The sequence below is a fragment of the Poecilia mexicana genome, unplaced genomic scaffold (genome assembly GCF_051168715.1).
Source record: "Poecilia mexicana isolate PSO_F unplaced genomic scaffold, ASM5116871v1 scaffold_20, whole genome shotgun sequence".
In the NCBI taxonomy this organism is placed as follows: domain Eukaryota; kingdom Metazoa; phylum Chordata; class Actinopteri; order Cyprinodontiformes; family Poeciliidae; genus Poecilia; species Poecilia mexicana.
Window position 1 is genome coordinate 1,506,835 of NW_028263389.1, and position 23,471 is coordinate 1,530,305.

Genomic DNA, 23,471 nt, shown 5'->3' on the forward strand with positions numbered 1-23,471 from the left:
AGATCTCACTGTTAAGTTCAACTTCAGGCCCAAAGTCACTTAGGTTTCATTTTAAAATGTTAGCAACTTCTCTAAAACAGCACCTTGAGGTTGCCCCTGATTCCACCTGATTATCATCTCTACTTTGTTCATCTAGTTTTCTACAACATGGACGGCCAGAGAAAGATTAAAACAATCAAAACAAGTTCATATCATGAAGGTGACGGCAGCAGACCAGTGTTGTTGGTATCAACTTGTTTTCATGAGGAGGGAGTGGATTTGTGGTCTGAGATTTAAATGCTCCTGATCCTCTCACTACTGTCGCCAATGAATTCAAATAACACAATGGTTTTTTTTTAATTGATTCTTAATCACTACATAAGGCTTACATATGTCCTCAGTGTGTTTGTGCACTTTGACCTGCACTGACCTAGCACAGATGCTATCAGTAAACTTCCACTGAAACCACACAAACACAGGAGTTTCATTGTGTGACACACTTGCATGAATCCAACATATTTAAACTGATTGAAAATAGGAAAATCTGTTCTTCTCACATTTCTACTTCAGGCGTTTTATTCAAATGATCCTGGCTCACCGGCCAAGTGAAGCGAGATCACGCCTAGGCCTTCGGCACATTCCCAGTCTGGGAATTTCACTAGTTAAAGAAAAAAAAAAACAGGAAGGGGGGTTTACCAGTTGCTAAACTGGTAACTCTGGCTGCATGGAAGAAGTGGAAGGGACATCCTCTTGTTCAACGCAGTCATTCATTCATCTCAACACTGAATAGCAGGGTGCTATCTGGCTTTCCCAAATGCAACACAATTCTTTGATCATCTGCATCATGTAAACATTGCAGTTCTTCCTCGATGATGACTTTCAAGTGACACATTTTATCACGGTTTATTTCCTCATTTACAAGCAGAACAGCACCGGTGTGCATGTTCCCAGACACACCCAAACACACACACACACACACACACACACACACACACACACACACACACACACACACACCCCCACACACACACACACACACACACACCCAGGTGTTTGTGTAAGAGGATGGTGGCATGTCCTCCATCAGGCTCTGCGGCTATCAGGAATAAGACGGGTTTGCGACTTTCTTCAGCATAAATCCATATTAGTCAGACAATAAAGCAGACTAAGAACTCCAGTCTCAAAAGGGCCTTAATGGGATGTTTTTTTATTCTATTGTATAAATCTTTAACCACAGTCAAATAAATCAACGTAGGGAATGATGCATCACCAATTATCTTCCTTTGTGAAATGTTTCAAGTCTGAATAAACGTCTCATATAAAAGCAAAAGGTTCTGAAAAGCTGAAATATTACAGTAGATGAGGTGATTAACTCATCCTTAGTCTGTTTTACTCTCCAGTCTGGTGAATTGTTTCTGACTGGGAACAGAAATACTTCACATTTTCTGTTCTCAGCACACGCTTCATACAGGAAGATCAATGGTGGTCCACCACCTCCAGCGTCAATTTCCTGTACAAATAATCGCTGTCTTCTTTGTAATTAATCATGTAAAGAATACAAGAATGGTTCCAGGTTGATAACATACTGTTTCTGTAAACACCTAAGGACATTTTTGAAATTGGAGTGATTTTAACAGGACAATTCAAGCCTGAGAGGCCACACGGAGACGGTTGGACGTGTTCAGAGGAGAGGATGATGCTGAGGCTGGAGCCACCAGGACAAGAGCTCCAGCAGCATCACCTGCTTAAACTGACTCCCTTCTTTTCTGCAAGTTCAAACTTGATGTCTTTTTTCCGATTCAACCCACATATCTGGTTTCTCTACTTTCAATCACGAAATTGTTTGTTTACAAAACCTTAAGCGCTCTACATGTTAATAAGAAAGAATAAGCACCACTGCATAAATACACTGAGTCACAGATGATTCAATGACGCTGCACTTCCTGTTACATTAGGGCTGATGTCAGACACTAAAAGGCCAAAAAGAGGAAGTTAATGTGGCCATCATGCCGCAGGGTCAGCTTGTGACGATGCTACTAAAAACACACGCAACTAGGGCTGCTACTAACCATTATATTGGTAATTGATTATTCTAATTATTAAGTGATCAATCATTAGCTTAATTCAACAGATTCAAAATCTTTTGAATTTGCACAGTCAACAAATTTTACTGCAGAATGTCTTCAGCTTATTGGAAATACCTTAAAAATTCAAATAAACAAATACTACAATTCCTTTTTTAAATACAAAAGTAAACATGCAACAACATAACACAGCATTCCTTTAATGACTCGGAACCAGGTGAAACTTTTTGAATTTTGGTAATTACGTATCTAAAGGTGTATTTATCTTAAACTAAAGAAACGTTTATATCTTGTATCGTTTTGGCTTGATTAATGCTCTGAGCATGTTTTTCAGCAAAAGATCTTTTTTGGAATCTAAATACTCCAGTTAACGATTGATCGATTTCTAAATGAGTTGATTATTTCAATAATCGATTCATCATGATCTGATCAATCATTTCAACCACTCCTGCCAGTCAGATCCAACGCCGTCATAATTTGAAGAAAAGAGCACAGAGTCCAGATGAGTGTGTGTAATCAGACTTTTCCTAGAGTGTAATTAAAGATGCTGATGAGTGTGTTAAAGAGGAAGTATCTCTGGGTTTGATTTGCATGGAAACAGGAAGCTTTATTAGAATGAGGGAGCATGTCTCTGTTAACCTCTCCCCATATATAAATAATGCAGCAGTCATGTGGGCCTTTGAGGGGTTTCCTGTGTAACCAGCAGCTCCATGGGAAACCCCTGGAGCGCAGTAGGTTGGATGTGATTGGAACCCAGAGCTCTGCTTCCCTAATCAGGTGATGTAAAATCAGGACGACCTCGAAAACTTATCAGCAAGCCAACAGGAGAGGAGAACAACGGGCTACTGTGTAATCTTCTGATTGGGGACAGAAAAATGTTGAATTCAGGTGAAATGAGAGCATTTGGTGGGTATAGTAGGGGAAAGAATTATGGATTTTTTAAATGAGGTGGTTCAATAGATTTTTCTAAATCAGGGTGTCCAAAATCCAAATTTGGCCCTCCAGCAAATTACGCTGATGCAGATGGAGACGTTTTGTAGGTTTTTCTATATCTGTTTAACATAAAAATTAGATGTCAACTCTGATTGAAAATGTTTGTTACAATCCAAAACGTTTTTTCTTTAATTAGCCGTGTTTTTTGGCTTTTATTTTAATTTCTAAGTAAGCAGAGCTGCAACATCCAGCAATTTTTTTTTTTTTTTAACACAAAAACAAATTTGAGTACATCCACCCATTAAATATGGCTAACATATAGCTCAGGTTTTTGAAGATACTTCTGGTTCTTGTTGCTGGGAATAAATGTAACATTTTTCAAGACAACAAAATAGAAAATATTTGACTTCATAAGTTAGTAAACGGTATGCCTTTTCTTTTATCAAGACAAAAATCTGAGTGTCCCTACAATAATTTCCTTGTCATATTGTGTTATTAGCAAGATTTTAAAATAAAGTCAGAGGAAGCACAGAGCCGTAAAAAGTCGCTAAGAGATTAAGAAAATACAGTTTGTATGTTCAAAGACAGGTTGAGGCATCTCAGCAGATTATTCAGGTATCAGAGCATGTTAAGAGTTATTTTACTGCACTGCAAATCCACTTATCAACCATAACCACTAAATACTTTTTTTTTAATTCAAGTGTGTAGTTTGCCCACCGAGTTGAATAATAACACTTGAAGTGTTTGCTCAGCACACAGAAGGAAACACAAGTACTTCAGATTGTGCATTATAACAAAATCCATCTAAAGCAACTCAGATTAGTAAAAAGGCATCCATATTAACAACATTAATATTTGTAAAGCTTAATTATATTTTTAATATAGTAAAATGCTTTGGAAGTTCACTGCTAGCTTATTTATGTTAGCATCATACTTTTTTTTTAACCGGTCATTAAATTCAATTCAAAATTCAAAACTACTTTATTAATCCCAAAGGGAAGTTAAATTCAATTAAAGCTCAAACATGCAAATATATCCACATCTCATAGTGTGTGTTCTCCTAATTTGTTCTCATCAGCCAGTGTGTGTTTGAAGTTTGGCTGCCTTCTCAGAACTCCACTGCATGTACTCGTGTGTGTGTGTGTGTGTGTGGGGTGTGTGTGTGTGTGTGTGTGTGTGTGTGTGTGTGTGTGTGTGTGTGTGTGTGTGTGTGTGTGTGTGTGTGTGTGTGTGTGTGTGTGTGTGTGTGTTTGGTGCTGGAGTGTACCCTGATGGAGCCCACAGAGGGGGCCCGGTCCAGTCAAAGAGCCAGTGTTTACTGTCTGACCAGGAGGCTGCATGGTGTAACAGAATTACTCAAGCCTCTCAGGACTTGATGTTTTTATAATTCAGCACTTGTTGGAGCCCATTAGAGGTTGAGAGAGACAGGTATGGTGTGCCCATACTCCACACCGTGCCTCTCTCTCTCACACACACACACAGAGAACATCAACATGAATGGACTCCCTGTACGTCCTTGTTTTCTCGCCTACACACACACTGAGCATTTCTTTGCCCTATTGTTGCAAATGTGAGGCTTTACACATTGCGATGGAATGCAAAGCAGCACGAACACACACTCGCATACATGCGCACACACGCGCACACACTGAGGTCAAACTCTAATCCCAAAACAGACAATAGTAGTGGACACACTCTTGCATGGTGAACGCAGCAGACTGGTCTGCCACAACAACACCAAATTCCACACGAAAAAAATATTTGAAGTTGAAAAACCACAGATCCATGATACATGAACACTGCTCCCTTCAGTGTGTGATAAATAACTAAATGGGTTCTGGCTAAAGGGCATGCATTATACATGATGCAAAGAGCAGTGATTGATTAGGAGAAGACTGCTTTTAGAGCTAATGCTAACAGAGATCTTCAACCAGGTGGATCTGCATTAGCGAACCAAAGTCCCACCCAGCCTTTGTAAAATTCCCCTAAAAGTCATCTGATCATTGTGTTTTTTTAGAAGATATAAGATTCAACTGACAGATATGAATCCAAAGGCTTTGCAAGATTATGTTTTCAGTGAATGCAAGGGAATAAAAAAGGCAAAGCGTGCATTACAAAGGACTGGGCGATAACAGAGCTGACGGTGGAAGGTTCACTCCCTTCAGTCTTGCTTTTATCACAGACATGTCTGAACTGTGACTGACCCCTCCACCCACCATTCCTCTTCCTCCTCCTCTGACCAGAAATGTTTAGCCTGCAAACATCCAGAATGGATTTCTTTTTTCAACTTTCTAAAAAGACATCAAACTATTGATAGTAAACCCTTAAGCTAATTTTATACCAACAGACATGCCACACATTTTAACTACGAATTCTTTATTCATACTGAAACGAGAAGGATCTCTGGTAGCAGTCAGTCTTGCAACGAATCTGAAGAAGCCTCTGACTGAAGATTGTTGCTATGCTAATCCACCTCGCTTGCTTTTGCCGCTCCTTAAATCTATCTGGCCGTATGGTTTAGAAAGTTATTTTTGCATATTTTTTATTTGAGCCTTGGGGATGCTATCATGTGCTAATACAAAAACGACAACAAAAATAATTTGTTGCCATGGTTACACTTCCTAACAACTGTCCGGTAGGAAAGTGGCAAGAGCCTAAGTCCTTCTAGCTGCACAGGATCTAAAACCAGAGGGAATAACTTACCAATATAAACATGCATATAAACTAAAGTCTTCAAAAAGAACAAATCCAAACAGAGATCCTCCAACAAGGATTCTGCAGCCATTAGAGATGGCTTCCTTTAGTTTCTAAATCGGTCAATGACATCATGGTACCAATAAAAAAAGACCACAGCTCCAACAGAGACGTGCATATTCTACTGCTGAAGGGTGCATTTGATTTATTAATTGGGGACATTGGTGAACTGTGGTGTGTTAATGATTCATAACGACCAGCAGCATCATAATAAAGACCACATGTACGTCTGTGAAGCAGATCTCTGTCAGGAAAAGCTTCAGACACTTCTGCTTAAAAACAAGATTTATATTTCATTCATTCAGAAACTGGACTATTTCTACAAGTTTCCTTTGAACACAACTGCAGATTTCTGCTTTAGTACAGTAACTATTCTACCTTATTCGTTTTCAAATCAGCTGTTTGCATTTTGAAGTGAACAGTCTGGAGGGGATAAATGTTTGTGAGTTCTAAAAGGAGAAAGATTTAGCAGTCATAGCAGAAACGCAGGTTTCAGCAGAAACCTGTTATAGGTAGACTAAATGCAGGATGTTAATGTCAATCATAAAAGAATTTGGATAAATGACTCCCTACAGGTCACAGGTTTTTCTTTGGAACATAACTGCAAACTATTCATGGAAAGTTTGGCTATTAGCTTATTTTTTTCATACAGCATAAATAAAATATTCAAAGAAAACACAGCTTAGGAAGCTGAAATATGTTGGTGTAATGCTACTTAGCACAATATTGCAAAGCAGCCAATCCAGGAGTGCCATTTTTTCCCCTTGGCACTGATTGGCTGTATTCCAAAGAGTGGAGACATGAGACTCCCTCTGCAGCAGTGGTTCCACTGTGTTAAAGGACATCCAGGTATATGAGGTATTTAAAATATAAAAAGAAGCACTTCCAGGTGCTTTGAAGTGAGGTTATCAAGTATTTGTGGATTTTGGCTATTCGTGAGCAGATGTGAAAGATTTTTATATGTTTTTTATGTTGATGTTTAAAGCATCCATAAGCCTACCTATACATCCCTGTGTGTGATGTCCAGCTGCCTGTCCTGGTGTGTAATTCCCTGCAGGCTGATTGGCTGCGGTAAAGCCTGGCTGCTGACACACAGGTCCAGCTGCTGCCACAGGGGATTACAGCGGACGGTTCACTCTGTACCGACCCATCCTTCCTCTCCGCTCCGCATCCCTCCATCATTTCATTCACAATCACAATTCAATCAGCTGTTGATACCAAATCTCACTCCCAACTCCCCCCATCCTCCTAATGCAAACACATCAAGTGTTTACCTATCAACACCACGCACATTGAGAGGGTCAGGCATATTCAGAGAACTGACCAAATGATGAAGGTTACTTCATAGACAACACACTTCAAGGCAGTCCTTAGGTTGTCAAAATAACTGATATTTTGATATAATAGATACTAGAAAAATAAATTATTCAAAGACACGTATTCGTGTCAAAATCATTACAAACAGACCATCCACTAGAGACGGGTCAGACGACACCGATGCATTAGCGCCATACCTGTCAAGTTTCCCATTTTGTCCGAGAAACTACTGTTTTTACCCCTCTTTTCCTCCGTGTTCCCATATTATTATTTTCCCTTAAATATCCCGTACTGTACCACCCGCTCTGTTGCTCTCTCCCTTCCTGCTCTTACGGTAGTATTTACCCTCTTTTTCGTTAGCCCCCCACCACCTTTTACGTCTCAAGCAGAATTGCACAGGCAGGCAAAGGTCAAGATAGATTTGCCCTAATTAAGGAGGTTAAAATATTGTCCTATTGTAATCAATATTTTTGTTTTTAACTAGAAAAAACCTATGCCTTCAAAAAAAGGTTCTATTTTTCTTTGTATTGGTAGTTTTAAGTCTTTGTTTTGTAACAACCCTACTCCTGACATTAATAAATTACTTTATTTCACGTCTCACACTCGTACTCAGATAAAAAAAGTAAGCGCATTCTGAAGACTCGACTTATGTTTGACAGTCAATATGAGTGTCAAAGGTCAGACGGTCTGTCAGAAGGTAAAGAGACGCCACACATCAGATAATGGTTGTGTCTGTTAAAGTGGGGGATTCTCCAAGCAACCGCTGCTCTAATTGTGTGTTCAACATCTTACGGCTTCCAGCCTGACAACAGGATCAGTAGTCATCAACTATTGGCTGAAAGCACAGAAGTGAAACCAGACCAAGTGATTAGTGAACCTTGTCTCCTTATTGAAGAAAATGAGGGCAGCATGTCTTTCTGTCGCCTTTAAAATGTTCAAAACCTTTCTCAAACCTTTTTTCAGCAAGTTTGTTTTGTTTTTTTTTTAGCTTTGTTATGAAAATTTCTGTGGTCATTTTTGTGTAAAACTGGTAAAACAGAAAAACAGCACCAGAGCCTCCTGTAATTAGATCAGTTCCCTTCACAGCTGATTGGACGGGACATAGTGACAAACCAAACTCTACTCCTCCCCAATCTATCGACATGGACTGAAGCAACACGAGGTCCACTACGCAGCTCTAACGGGGAAACTACAGACTAAACGCTTCAAATACCGGTTGTATAAAGCATATCTATCGAAAGTTGAGTGGAAGGAAAAAAAGTTGGCACACAAACAAATCCGGGATATGGTTTAACAACTCTTGCACTCCTTGTTCTAACCCATGTCTGAATCATTTTCTATACTCCTGCGCCATTTCTGTGTTTTGAACTTGTCACTCCAGAAACCCACAGAGATACTAAAAAACAACAGAAGCATCGACAAGACCAACAGTTAAAAAAAAAAAAAACAGCTTCATAATTTAGCTAACTTAATGTAAACAGTTAAATTTCTCCTGCTGTGTGAGTGTCACTCCAAAGATCCCAGTAATGGAACATGAGCGGCCACACCGCAGCTATTTGCCACATCGCTGCTGCATGTTGATCAGCTCCGGTCAGATATGCTGTTCCTGGGCTGAGCTCTGGCCCACACAGCCTCTCTAATTAAATGACAGTCAATGAGCTCCAATAAAACTGGACCCAGTTCATCACCAGTGACAAGACTGAGAGGTCTGGATAGATAACAGACCCGCTGTGGGCTTCCTGAAGTCCAAAAGTTATTTTTGCTCAATTGATTGTCCAAATACTGATCATTTAACAGGACACTCCTAAATGCATAATAATACCTTGTAACTGCTGCACTGATTGCAGTTTTCTGCATGACATTGGCGATCAGTCAGAAAGCTGCAATCGGTGCAGCCCTACTAATATCCAAAGGAGCACACTGCAGAACAACTGAGCAGCAAACACACAGGTGTTATCTGTTTTAGGTTTCTGATTCTGTTGATTCAGTGAGGAGGAGAACAGACCTCGTCAGACTGAGCTGCCCTCTGAGAAACTAATCAATGGTGGATTTCCTGAGCTTCCCAGTTCCTAGACAGAGGCCGGGAGGAAAGCCTCCTGCTGTCCTTGAAGGGAGCATCCTGCTGCAGCGAGGACGACCCTGAAAGCAGCATGAACCTGCAGACGACAGGAAGTCTGCGAACTTAAGGAAGGTGGGGTTACCTCAGGTCAGTACATTGACATTCCACAGCCAGGGAACAATTCAGAATCTCTCTAAAGTAACTCTGGGAACCTTATTATTTGTTTAAATACTTCCTCACACCTTTCCTCAGTAGACTCCCCTTCCTACCATTCTTACTTCCCTCCTGAAGACTCAGTTTTATGAACCTCACAACCAGTTGCTTTGCTCCAGAAAATATTTGCATCCAGAAATCTGTCTTAAGTTTTAAACTCGTATAACCCCTCTCCTGACAGAATGCATGGACTACATACACACTGTCTTTTTTTTTAATTTAACAAAAAGAAAAGTTTTTTTTCTTTTTGTTACAGTTCCTCTGTGGGTCGTCTTCCCACTATGAACTACCACGGTTCCCAGTGTGAAAAAAAACAGACCTATAGAAATGTAAACATGGAAGAACTCTCCTTCCATCTGGTCCTGACACTGACTGCCTCTTAGCTTTAGCTTCTGTACCTATACATTATTAGCTTAGTAAAAATAACTAACCTCATGATGAAACATTTATCTAAGTTATACGGTTACTTTATTTTTTCGGCCTGATCAGCACCAGATGACATTAGATTTTCTTTTGATGCGTTAAATCATAAAAGTGGGAACACACGTCGGACGAAGACCAACAAATCTTATCCAAAGACGTGACGTCTGTATCTTAATATCCTTCCCTTTAAAGCCTTTTTCATTTATTTCTCTGGACTTCCTGGAAGAGAACACCAAGTCTGCCCTGGGCTGCTTACTAAAAAACAGATTAAAAAAAAAAAGAACATTAATAAATCCACCGAAAGCAGGAAGTAGATAGAAATACAATTGCTATACTGATGTAAGTCTGATTTAACAAACTGATTTTTTTATGTCACACAGTGAGCCCTAAACCCAAGTAAAACTTTAACTAAGATTTGGCGGTGGGGTCAAATGTCAGCTGCTGCTTTGATTCCAGTGAGTAACACAGTTACAGAGCTGGGTTCACTCAGTTTCACACTGAATTATTTTCTTTGAACACTTTCTGCGTGGATTTTTTCATCCATTTCTGGACTTCTCTTATTTTACAACAACCAAAAAGCTGCCAGTTCTTCGGTACGGGAGGCCGAGTGTGTGAACCCAAGCCAGAGCGCTTCTCAGGAATTAGGAAACCAGTTCACCATGACAACGAGCCGCGACAAGCCCACAGGCTCATTACTCCCCAACACAAAGGCTAGCATTAAGGCTAATTTGTCCCATTAAGGATGAACCATTCATCTCTGCAGTGTAAGTCGCAGGCACACGTGCATGCAGGTGTTACCATGGTGACACCTGCGGACTGAATGCGGGTGAACTGGTTCTCCTGATCTGGTTTAGGTTCACACAATAGTTAAGATTCTAGGAATTTCCAAATTTTTTATTATTATTTTTTTCATCCAGATCTGTTGGGATCCAAATTCACCAATAAGTCACTAGGCAAAGAAGCGACCTTTGACCGGTGCATGTATTTTTGCCTTTATTTATGGCTTGCAAAAAGAATTATCAAACTCCTGGCCTGTTTGAAGATTAACTCGTTTTGGGATGGATGTGGGCGTGTTGTGCCTTATCGGGAGGCCTTATGCAAAGGCAGGCTTGCTTTAATTAGGACACTGACAGGAAAACTTCAGAGTCTGGTTTTGCATGTTGCATTGGTTATGGCCATGCAGAGCAGTTTCCACAGAAGCCAAAATAATAACCACAGCAGGTGTTTGGTTGGTGTTAACAGTCGGGAACGTTGACTCATAAACGTAAAGAGTCAAACAGTAGCAAAAATAAATAAAATAAAAACTGAATTGTAATGTAAATATCCCACATGACTCGTGGATTCTGTTAAAAGTATTCAAACCAGTTGAATTGGGTTGGATTTTATCACATTTAAGTGGAGTTTATTAGGATTGGATGTGATTTTCCAACATGAACCAGGGTAGAAACTGAAGCGGAGTTAAAAATGATTTCCAACATTTTCTTTTACAGAATATTTCCATCAGCCGGCATCTCAAAGCGTCCCCATATCATGATGCATCCAACACCATGTGTCACTGAGACCAATTTAACATTTATATAGATTCATCAGACGAGTTAAATATTTCAAGCCTTTATCTTATTGTCATTTTGATGGTTTGTTGTTTTTTCTTTTAATAATGAAAAAAAACAGACAGAAGTAAAAATGTTAAATATCGGGTCCTCAAGGTGTCACATTAATTGGCTCATTCACTGAAAAATACTTCCAACTCAAAATAAAAAGTTAGGTGGAAGGAGAAAGTGTGGTAGGAAAACCTGCAGCTTAAGCAGGGAAAATCATCAAGTCAAATCCATTCAGAAATTTGGTGGAGCTTCACAAGGAAGTGAAGAGCTACATCAAGAGCTACGTTGGCCCTGGTGAATCCTACAAAAATTTCAAGGGGTGTGAATATTTTTTAAAAATGCTATGCATATACACACAATGCATTTGAATATTTTCCAGGAATTTTCTCAACTTGCCAAAAAGCAAAGTTCTGATCTTTCCAATCCAACATGAAAACATTGACATGGGTTTTGCGGCTGCTGCTGCTTGTTTTTATCACGTTGAAAATATCTTCAGCGTTCATCAACGGCAGTACAATCCTGATACTGATGTGCATCCCTTTCAAAATAGGAGCAGTAACAACCTGGGACTAACGGGTTTAATCCAAGCTGCTTCTTTTCCACTTTCAGTTTGGATTTCATACAAACACTCTGCTGCTGCTGTTCACTGGTAACTCTGGGGTTTGTCACCGATGGAAGCCCAGCCGGGTCTAAAAACCCCGATTGCTGCGATTGAGTTGCATTAGTGCGAGCATCAAAGTGATTTAGGGATGTGACTGGACCGGGTCCATAATGAATTCCCAGCCTCACATCAGTCCCACCTCTTATTTCCTCATCTGTAATCTGGCTGCCGGAGGATTGGGGGAGTAATCTGGATGGCAGGGCGGGGAGGGAGGGCAATCCTCTCTTCTGTAATTCCTCTTTAGATCAATTCCTTTAGATGAGTGCAGCGGTGCCGTCCCGCAGGTGGAATCTGACCAGTTTTAAGCTGGGCAGAACTAAGGTCTAACAGCCAGATAACTAGCAAAATAAAGAGAAACCATGAGGCTAAGAGAAATGAAGTTACAATGGCTTTTTGAAATTTTTTTTAATGTCCAAACAATGACAATACATTTTGCTTTTCAGTCGATCCACCCTTTCCATGTTTTTGTTTGGCTGACTCACTGTAGTTCCCTTTCCACACAGTAGGAGTCACCACTGAGTAGAGATTACCACTCCATGCAGAAGAAGACTGTTACAGGAGCTCATTCAAAAGAAAGCATCATTCATCAGAAGGAACTGAATTTTACCCGTTCAAACATGTGAAAGTTGACTCATTTAGGCCTCGCCCACACGAGAACATTTTTTTCTAAAAGTTTTCAAAACCACTTGTGTCCACACGGGGGTGTTTCCAGAAATATTTTAATCAACACAGAAATGCAATATGGCCCAAAATGCTTTTTTTTAACTCTTCCCCCAGAGCTGCAAGTGGCGCTAAACACGGAGTGTAGGACGCGCACATTCAAAGACCAGATGAGATTAGCGGTAAACACGACAAAAAACAAGAATGGCGAACAAAGACAAAAGTGAAAAGTCAACCTTCTTCTTCATGTCATGTTGGACGAATGAGGTTCTGTACCGCAATTATGAACATGTACTCCACCATTGTTGTTGTTTTTATGTACAACACATCTGATGCATTTGGGGTTATAGGTCAGACTAGTAGACAGCATTTTTTGACTACATGAACACATAAGATTTTTTAAAATGTTTTGGGCATATTTATTCATGCATTTAGTTAATCGGTTAATACTAACATCTTGAAACCCCTAAAGTGGTACAAGTGTGAAAAGGACAATACATAAACTCGTAAAACCAGCACCTATTTATTCTACATCAATCACAGATGTTTTGAAACAGTTTTTGATTTGTGAAATCTCTACTCTGTATGTGGGAAAGTTTTCTGAAAGAAATATTAACGGAATATCAATATCACTCATTATAAGTCACATTCTTTCTACTTAGTAAAATGTCAATAATTAGCGTAATAAAACGACTTTCTATTGGTTTGTTTGTGGAGTAGATATGTACATGGTGAGTTGAAGGAGGAGGAGCTTGTCCACGGTTTAGGAACCGCTACTGGTGTGGCACAAAAAGCTGCCAATGATTACAATTCGGACAATAGTGAAAGCATCTCTTCAGACACCACAGCACAAACTACAGAACGCACGTGGAACTACTGTATCTGTTTAGCAACGCCACATCACGCAAAATGTCACTTTTCATGTCAGAATTCCTCCTCACAGAGTGTAAAGAATCGCCTGTTTTACAGATTGGCTACTAACTTGCACAACTTTGCTTCGTACTCTAACTTCACTTTGCCGCTTCTACTGAAGTCGGGAATTTCGGCCAACGTGCCTATCTCCTATCCAGAGAGAGAGGAAGAAAAACCGTGAAGACCATCAGAAGCGACACTTTTACAAAAAAGTCACCGAGCTAGGCGGGGCTCGCCCTCTGCTCAGCATCTTTGTTCAGCGCCTGTCAGAAAGTAAAAGTTTCCGTGCAGCACCCGAATGCAGCACTAACCTACACCCATCCACAGCCGCTGCGATGCACGCTGTGAGATCACACAGCACAAAATCACCGTCATTTCACTGCTGCTAACAGTCCGGCTGTCCGCGCGAGATCTTCCCACTCCGCGCCAACGGCGCGTGCTCACAGGCACGAAGAAAAAAGACTAGTTTGTATATTTGAGTCGGACTCACCGTTAGTTGTCTGTTTTCTGACAGCTTTGTTAGGAAGTCTCCAAGCGTCGCTGTCACAGCTAACGATCCGCCCACCCCGGAGAGTGCACACATACTGCAGGCCCGCAGACTCAGCCCGCCCCGCCCCGGAAACGTTACGCCTCCAATCACAAACCCGTACACTGAATGGCTCCGGTTTCGTCCAATCACTTCCCAATTCAACTCTGAGTGACCACACTGCTGTCCAGTCACAGCTGCTGAGTCCGAGGTCATCTCTTCCTTCTTGCCAAATGGACTTTTGACAGACACCGTTCGCGAACAATGAAGAACTTTGACTCCTTTTACGGGACGGTACCGGTCCAATCGCCGGGAGGAACGCCTTTGGAAGCGGCCGCTGCCCAAGAACACGCCCTAAGCCCGCCCTGACACAGGAATGTCAACCGGGTTGAAGGGAATTACATCTAGCGCAGTAAACGGAGACAATATTGTACCTCACTGCTGAATGGCGGAAACCTAAAGGCTTTCCTGTTTTCAGCTCGCTGTGAAACCAAGTTATTTGTTTCATAGAACAAAGCATCAAATAATACCAGCGGAGTTCCTCTTTTTATTGTATGGATTAAATGCAGTTACTTTCTTATTATTCTAGACAGCATGTCTGAGGTTAACTGAAAATGTGTCTGGCTATTTCTCATGCCAATGCTGCCAAAGCTTTGATACTTAAATAAAGACATATAAAAGTTGGGGAAGGTGAAGAAGATTGGCCAATTTTAAAGTTATTCTATACTGGCATCTAGTGGTGAGAATGGCAAAAACATCAGTATTTCAGGATGAGACAGCATATTTCGCTGATATCTGTGGTAGCAGGCTCATTTAATAGGTATGGCCGAGTTAAAATGTAACGAAACAACTTCAAGAATTAAGTAGCAGCAAGGAGACATTTTAATAGCTCAACGTCACAATGTGATGGTGATTAATCATGAGTTGAGACCATATGTTTTTGCTTTTTGTTTGGTAATCTTCGTCTGATATTACATTTTGTTTGACTATCTGACACTCAGAGGGATAAAAACCCCAAAACAAGAAATTTGCAAAGCAGAAATGCTTTTTTGCGCCACTCTGTGAATTAATAAGATGGGGGTTTTACATTGCAAAATAATTTTAGTAAACTTTTCTTTTTCATGTCAGTGCCTCTCAATTTTTTTTTAGTTTGCAACCAGATTTGTAGTTTTCCTGTGACAGATCTTACACCTCATATGGTAAACCTTTACCTGTAGAATCAAGGCAAAACATTGACACATCCTAAGTTACTGTAAGAGCTAGTTACCATTTGAAAGGATGGCCATAGTTTTCATTTTAACACAATTAGTTTTGTTTACAGAGGATTTCACTGCTGAGAGCTGAAGAAATGGACAGATCGACAGATCAAGGATTTTCTGATCTGATTATATTATCTGTATTATTTGTCTTGTGAAAAAGAAACCTAGGATTACTCATTTTTTAATAGACAAAGTACTGTTTGTCCAGATTAAGAAGGACTCTTCTAGTACCGTATTTTCCGCACTATAAGGCGCACCTAAAAACCTTCAATTTCCTCAAAAGCCGACAGTGCGCCTTATAATCCGGTGCGCCTTATAAATGGACTAATATTGAGCCACAACAGGTCTAGCAGCCGCCGACTTCATTTTCGCCCGTAGGTGCATGCTGGGATAGTTGTCAGAACGCTGGTTTGTTAAAGTTTGACTGACCTATCTACCAACCGACCTGATAATCAGGTCTTCTGCATGTTATTTAGCACCACGTTCTCCACGAACATGCTGTGCGCGAACGGAGAAGGGTGACCATCGTCCGGCCATGCCCTGGCCCAGTTGCGGAAGACTCTCCTCGCTGACCGGGGTTGGACTGTTTTGTTGATATTCATTTTAGTGCAGCTCCATCTAGTGGATGCATAGCGTAACTCCAGCCTCTACTGTAGCGTCTATTCTATGCGCCTTATAATGCGGTGCGCCTTATATATAAAAAAAAAAAAGTTTTAAAATAGGCCTTTCATTGAAGGTGCGCTTTGTAGTGTGGAAAATACGTATTTTGTTTCCAGATTTATAGATTTGTGCATTAAGGTACATATTTCTTTATTAAACCGGACAGTCAGCCTTCTATGTCTGATCATCTTTTTCAGTTAGTTCAACATAATGAGGGGTATAAATTAGATTGGTGCTACTGTGCAGTCCTTTGATACTATGAAAAAAATGGGACCAATTTTTTAAGAGTGTTACAGAATTGTCTGACTAACCTCTAATTAAATTTTCTCTAAGGGGCAAAGCAATCTGTTGGATTTAACCAAAAGATTATAATTGTTAAACATTTTTAACATTTGTTAATGTTTCAACGGTGAGAAAATTTCAACTTTTGAAACTCAGAAATTTTCATGTCTTTTTTGTTGTTTTTTTTAGAATATTTCTGAGTTTAATCTGAAAAATGTCAGTTTTTTTCTAGTAAATTTTCAAACTAAGAATTTCCCCTGTCTTCTCTAGAAATTTTAAGGTATTTTGGCAGAATTTACTTTTCCTTCTTTCATTTTTAAAAAATCTAGAATAGCCCTAATACTCTTTCATATGATCTACGTGCATCAATTGTCTACGCCATCTTGCTGTGGGGTGGTGCCCATCTCCACCCTGTGCAGTTTGAACACCAAACAGTGATAACCTGTCCTTCAAAATTAAAATGAACTAAAAGCTAAACATCCATTAAATAATACAAAAACACTCAAAAAGGACAAATTTGCTTTAAAAGAGGTTTAATGAAAGTTTTTTTTTTTTTTTAATCTTAGAAAGTTCAACCGTTAATAATGCTATCGCACAATCAGAACCTGGAGTGTCACAGTTTTCCCCTTCGACTTTCTTCACTTGTTCACATAAATCATTTACTTTGTGGAAGCCCTCCATGGACCAGCCCAGCATCATTCAGTGGTTAGACAATATTCCATGGGCTGTAGAGAAGTGTGCATGAATAAAAAAAACAACAAAAAAACGCTCTGTCTTAAATTACCAGGGGACATTTCACCTCCTCATCATGTTAAAATTTGATATTGCTAACAGATTTGAACAACCCACATGCTATAAAAGGAGAGGAAGAAGTGGGCCAGCGTTGTTTGGAATATTTTCGACTTTTCAACACAGCCAAGAGGGAATCAGGCACACCTGCATGTTGGAGGAACCGCGCAGCCCATCCATCCATCCACCTACAGCAGATCCTGCTCGGGAAAGCCAAAGATACTATATAACATTGTTTTCAGAAGTTTTTTTTTTTTTCCTTTCTTTTTGTATTTGTGTATATATAATTATGACTCTCCCACAACCTGGAAGATTATAGTTTTTTTCACTCTACACTCAGTCTGCAAGCATACAGCAAGGACGAGCCGTTTTGCGCGTCAACCCTTCATATCGCCGGATGATTCTCAGTGCAGCATGCAATCAAAAAGGTGCACAATAAGAAAAGTCTTCAGCTTCATCGCTCCGACCCTCATCATCAACATCCACCACAGATGCCCTTTGTTTTTTTTGTTTTGTTTTAATTAAGGTAATTCTTTATAAGAAATTAGAGAAAAGATTTCTTTACTACATTTTCTCCTAATATATTCTGCATTTCAGAGCATGCCAAAGGATTTTTTTTTCTTCTTATTCTTCATAGTTTCTGCATAGTGCCGGCTATATGAGCGCCGCTGAATTTTTTACAATAGAAATCGGTATGTACAGGCAAAAATAGACAAAGCAGATCCAGTGCTGTGTACCCCACTACCCCTCACCCCATAAAACCCCAGCCCTCAACCTCCACCCCACCCCCACGGAAGTGATCAAAATATGTACAAAAACAGGACCTGAACCTGTCGGAACTCATAAAAAGTCAAACGGAGCTGAAAATTGAAGCTCAGCGGGACGGAAGAGCCAAGAGGGTAAGAAGTGTGTAAGAAGTGTTCTGTAGGCTGAATGATCAGCATCTATTATTATTACTTATATTATATTCCATTGTGGTAATATGCATTCCAAACATGCATGTTCTAGGCCTGATGAGAGGAAAACGACCACATTCTAGTTTGGAGGTCAGAGAGAATATATACACGTTTCAGGCCACTAGGTGACTTATTGAACATTAAACGAAATGAAAACTACAGTTACGTGGGAGCAGAATCTGTGTTTAAAAACATTTCCATACACTTAATCATATGCACTGAACTCCATGTCATGGCAGAATAATGGTGCAGTCATGGGGAAAAGTATACTATTTAGAGTAAAAGGGTTTTTTTGTATCAGGACATAATAAAGTGTCTGTATTGTTTACATAAACTCTTAAAAAATGAAAAACTAAGCGACACTTTTAAAAAAGTCCTGTTGTCCAAAGCCCTTGTTTAATTGATCATCAGACAGTGATGTCTTCAGTAAAAGCAGCAGTTCGGCAGTTCTTCTGTTCTGAACACAATGCCAAGTCAGAAAGACATCAGCGATGACGTTAGAAAAGCAGCTGCATCTGTCCAACGGGGAAAAGATGATCTTCACACCACTGTGTAGTAAGGACGATTCAGATTTTAAATGCTGACTCAATGTTTTTATTGTAATTATTCTAGCCATCGTAATAGTTTTCTAAAAAAAAAAAAACTGCTTTATTGATTTTGTTGTGTTCTCATCATGTTAAGTTTTCCATTTCCTCCCTGTGTAGCACTTTGATTAAAAGTGTTCTTTGAATGCATGATTTGCTATTACGTTTTACAACCATTGTTCCTAAATGGATAAAGATTTAAGACACTGACAGTCCAACAATGGGCAAAGATTCAGCTCAAAGTCAGACTGCACAATTTTCTGTGAATCTACAAAAAAATAAATAAATAAAAAATAAAAAATATCCCAGAGTTTTAACTCAGACTCTACAGGCATTGGCATACTTAATAAATATTGTACGGTTCAGTATTTACTAAGTAAGCTGAGGCTTGTATGCTAATGTTTTCAAAGTTAGCAAAAGCTTTGAACGAAAAAAATTAGCTCCTGTATTAGCGGATTATCTGAAGTGTGCCCCCTGCTGGTTGGGTTGAATTTCAAAGCAAAACAAAAAACGACTGAACAAGTTTGAATGAGAGAACTTGTCAACAGAAAGCAGTTCAAAGAAGGAAAATGTTGGTTTGCAAAGATAAACTGAATAAACCATAAATCTTTTGAAAAAAAAAAATCTTTGGGAAGATGACGGTACACAACACAAGAACCAAAAACTCCACAACAAGATGTTAAATCTGGGGTGGACTTTTTTTACAACTAGTTTTCTCTTTTATACCAGTGTAGAATTACATCTAAGGTTAGGCTTAAATCATTTTAGAATTTGATAAAAAAACAGATGATTATTTTGTCCTGATGCATCAAAAACCTTTTGAGCCCAACAAGGCGTAGTTTTTATTTACCATGACGGCATTGAAATAATAAACACAGTAAGCGCTAACATACATGAGGTGATGGTGAAGAGTGTGTTAGCAAAGTAAACCAGTCAGCATCAAGCAGCTAGCTTCAGTAGTAATAAGTCAGATTTGGACAGCTTTGAGCTTCCATGATGTGTTCATTCAGATTTACATACCAGAACCTAGAGTCAGTTTCCACACCGGAGCCTTCAGATTCTCACTCATCTTCCTCGTCATGTCTTGTCTAGTCATTATGACCTCTGCGTTCAAATTGTCCCATGCCTTTTTGTTTACTCCTTCAGCTGAGTCAGGTGTGGGTTTAAAATGTCAGCAGTGATGGTTGGTTACAGCATTCCCTTGCTTTGGTTCAATACTAAAGTGCACTGATACAAAGCGTAACACGACAACTACCCTTAGGGAAATGGCTCTTATAGGTGTTCACAAAGTGATTCAGTAATATTAGCATTAAATAATATGCACATCAATCACCTCTGTTCATCAGTATTGATTATATATAGAGAATTATGGTGCGTATGTATACATTTCAGCAACATGAACAGAGTAACGAGAACGTAGAGCGCCTAACGGGTTCCACGAAGAACATTCAGGTCCTTCAGCTCTTCATACAGCCGAGACAAAATGATTTCATCCATAATTCACATGCAAACCAAATATATGTACCACAACAAATAAATTAAATAACTTAGACAAACAGCAGAGTAACAACTTCTCAATACTTCGTTAAAGGGGAATTCTGCCAACAATGAGTTCTGTTAAAGTCTCTTGATTGGTTGATTTTGAGTTGTTGGACAAAGGAAAACAGGCACCCATGACATGACTGACACATTCCTGAGTCTTCATTAAAACATGTGCGCTGTGCACAATAACATAAAGTGCAGAACTTTCTTTTCTTCTTCTTCCTCTTCCAGACGTACTCAAGCTGCTACAGGTCAGGACTGTTTAAAGGACTATTGCACTTCGCCAACACCTTCACTTCACTCTTCAGCATATTACAGCAGCAGAAGTTTCATCTGTGGGATTTTAGATCAGGGAAGACAATTCGGTGATGAGATAGGTGTTTATTTTCCTTCATCCTAAGAACTCAAAAGTTAGCATTTTATTTGAAATATCTCATGTAATCCCCAACATAAAGTTGATGTGTCTGGATAAACGCCTAGACTTCACCCAAAATATGACATGATCAACGTCTGATGCTCCGGTGATAGTTTTTCACTTTTACTAAACCTTGTTAGCATCTAGACTTTTTGTCTTGAATTCAAAAGGGGGTCATAACGGATTTAAAAGAATGTTTTAAAGGGACAATACAGTCTTTTGGGGGTTCTGTTGAGTGGTTATACCTGCAGCAGAAATGTAGAAAGTAGAAAATAGCTTATTCCACAAGCTAATGCGATGGATTTAGCATTAGCTAAACTGGACCATCCTAAACACCTAGTATCAAAATGCCAGAACATGACATGCAAATTATGTTTTATATAAACCTGTAAAATGGTTTAAGATTTTAAAGTTTATCAAGATGGGGTTCTTAGAGGTGAAGCAACATCTCACAATATTAAAGTTTGTGTATGCAGGTACTGTCCTCCGGTGGCTTCTTCTGGTGCCCAGGTATAAAGGTTAGTGATATTGACCTTTTGCACGTGACGTCATCCTGTTCAGAAAGTGACTCACTCCACCATGACGGATGTCAAACAACCTATGAGCTTGTTAATTCCTGTAAAGATTGTCAAAAACAGACAGTTGGTAGCCTGATAAAATAGCCTGGTGTTAAGAAAATAAATATAGAATATGCTAGTTTTAAAACTTAACATGTCTTGATTGAAATAGCCTAATTGTAGTTTTAAAATTAATAACTTATTCTGCCCTATTGACCTTTATTTTACCTATAATTACAGCACATTGTTTGCTAAGATCTTTTTGATCTGCCCTTTGTCTGTGTGGGAAAACAATCAGGAGAAGTTCCAGCTTTTACACTGATCTGTGAAAAGCCATAAAAAAGCAGGAGTCCAGGCCAGTAGAGGAGAGTCTCTGCTTCCACTTTATTTAGACAAAGGGGACAAATGGCCTTTGGTCGTGGAAACAAATTGCAGGGAGTTTCTAACTTTAGAGAGGGTCAGAGACAGCTCCTGGTTGGATGAGCAAAGATACGCCTTATTTGTAATAGACAAGAATACGCCTTTACTATAAAACTTTCTACACACGAGTAACAAATTAGATTTTGCTCTTTGCAATTTCTCCAAAGACGTCTTTGCTTTTTATTTGTCGTTTCCATCTTTTGTCTTTTTTACCTCTCTCAGGTAAATTCATGTGTTGTTTTGTGTTCTGGGGTTTCTGATGTTTGTGATGTGCTTTTCTGGTGATAGTATGCATCTGTCTTGAATAAATGCTGATTATTGTGACGCTGTTATCTCTGTGTGATCTCAGTCTTTGCGCCCAGCATTTTCTAAATCCGGGCATAAGAGAGGATATAACGAGTCAAAGGGGTTAATAAGTTTTAGAATTTTTCCTTTCTTAATATTGGTAATATACATCAACCATAAGGACTGGCAGCCCTCAGTTTATCTGTGAATTTGCAGTGAACACTTTTTACGAGGTAAGAAGATTAACATTTATATACTTCATAAAGATGAGGTAATATTAGTAAGATGTTGTCTAATATTGCATTTTGAAGAAGGTATGTGTCTAACGTTTAGTAAGCGTGAAGAGAATGCCCCACCATCAGGTAGCCTACCATGTCCAAAGAAACTTGTTAGCATCTAAACTTTTTGTACAGTCTGGTGTAAGGGGAAATGCAGTTTATGACATAGTGGTATGTGGCGTGAATTCAGGCAAAGTCTGAGTTTTTATCAAATCAATAAACACGTCAGGAGGGAGAAGATATGAGTCTGTTTCTAACTTTTGTAAATAACACTCTCTATGAGGCCCAACTAGGTGTGCTGCTTCAACAGATAAATTAACTTAACTTGAGAAAAAAAAATCACAGTTCAATACTCCCACTGTTTGTAATTCTCCTCAATGTGATACTTTGACGTAGTTGCAAAAGGTCAATAGTTGCCGAGACTGATTTAAAAGAAAAAAGGAAGTAGTCCTGATGTTGTTCTCCTGTGTGAACACAGAATTCTTGTCAGGCTAGCTGACAACACTTGCTTCATTAAAAAGAGCAATTCCCTTCACATTTAAAGTTTATGTTAGAGCGTTCTGGATACAAAGTCAGGAAAAGAAATCGCGAAAAAGTGACAGACCACATACAAGTGATTTCTTAGAACTATGAGAAAATAACTGGTTAAATATTAGCCATTAGCATGCACTAAGTCCAGCATAAACTTTCTGGGGTTGCCATTAGTGCTGAACTACCCAGTTTTTAATGAGTTTCATCACCTCTATGAACAGAGATTCTTTAAAACCCACTTTGAGTTTTATGAAACAGCTGCTGTATTAGTGAAAACATTAAAGGGGAGTATTTTAAAGGTTTCTCTGGATTTCAAAAGACTTCAAAAGAGAAAACCTGAAACTGCAGTGTATGGACTTAGCAAGCAGGTAAAAATTAGAATCTGTAGAGTTACACAGTCAAAAATGAACAGTAATTATTTTTGATTATTTAGCCTGTCATGAGAGGAAAAACATGGGGGTTCATATTTCAAAGTCATATTTTCACCATGTTGTTCATTTATAAATGTCACCATTTCAACCTAAGTATTTAATAAGCAAACTAAATCGGCAAGTGGATTTGCATATTAGCTCTGAGCTATGTATTTAGCTACAAACTAAATATTTAGCTCACTAACAAAGAATTTAGTTTGAAGCTAAATATTTAGCTTGCTAGCTTAAAATTAAATAGTTTGGAGCTAAATATTTAGTTTTAAGGTGAATATTTGGCTTTGAGCTAAATATTTTTGCTTGTATGCAAAATGTTTCGCTAATTTGGCTTGCTAGCTATCTAGTTAGCAAGCCAAATTAGCG

At 39.2% G+C, this 23,471-nt stretch overlaps 1 protein-coding gene across 6 annotated transcripts in view; it reads right to left on the reverse strand.

The window, feature by feature from the left end:
• The window catches only part of LOC106922104 (uncharacterized), a 96,760-nt gene extending 82,568 nt beyond the window's left edge, over nucleotides 1-14,192 (reverse strand). For 5 of the 6 annotated variants that reach the window (XM_088001181.1, XM_088001182.1, XM_014994243.2 and 2 more), the window contains exon 1: nucleotides 14,087-14,192. The gene's annotated coding sequence lies outside the window, so the exon portion shown is untranslated. The remainder of the gene's footprint in view (nucleotides 1-14,086) is intronic. The other variant, XM_088001183.1, reaches the window with a different exon arrangement.
• Nucleotides 14,193-23,471: the final 9,279 nt, after the last annotated feature.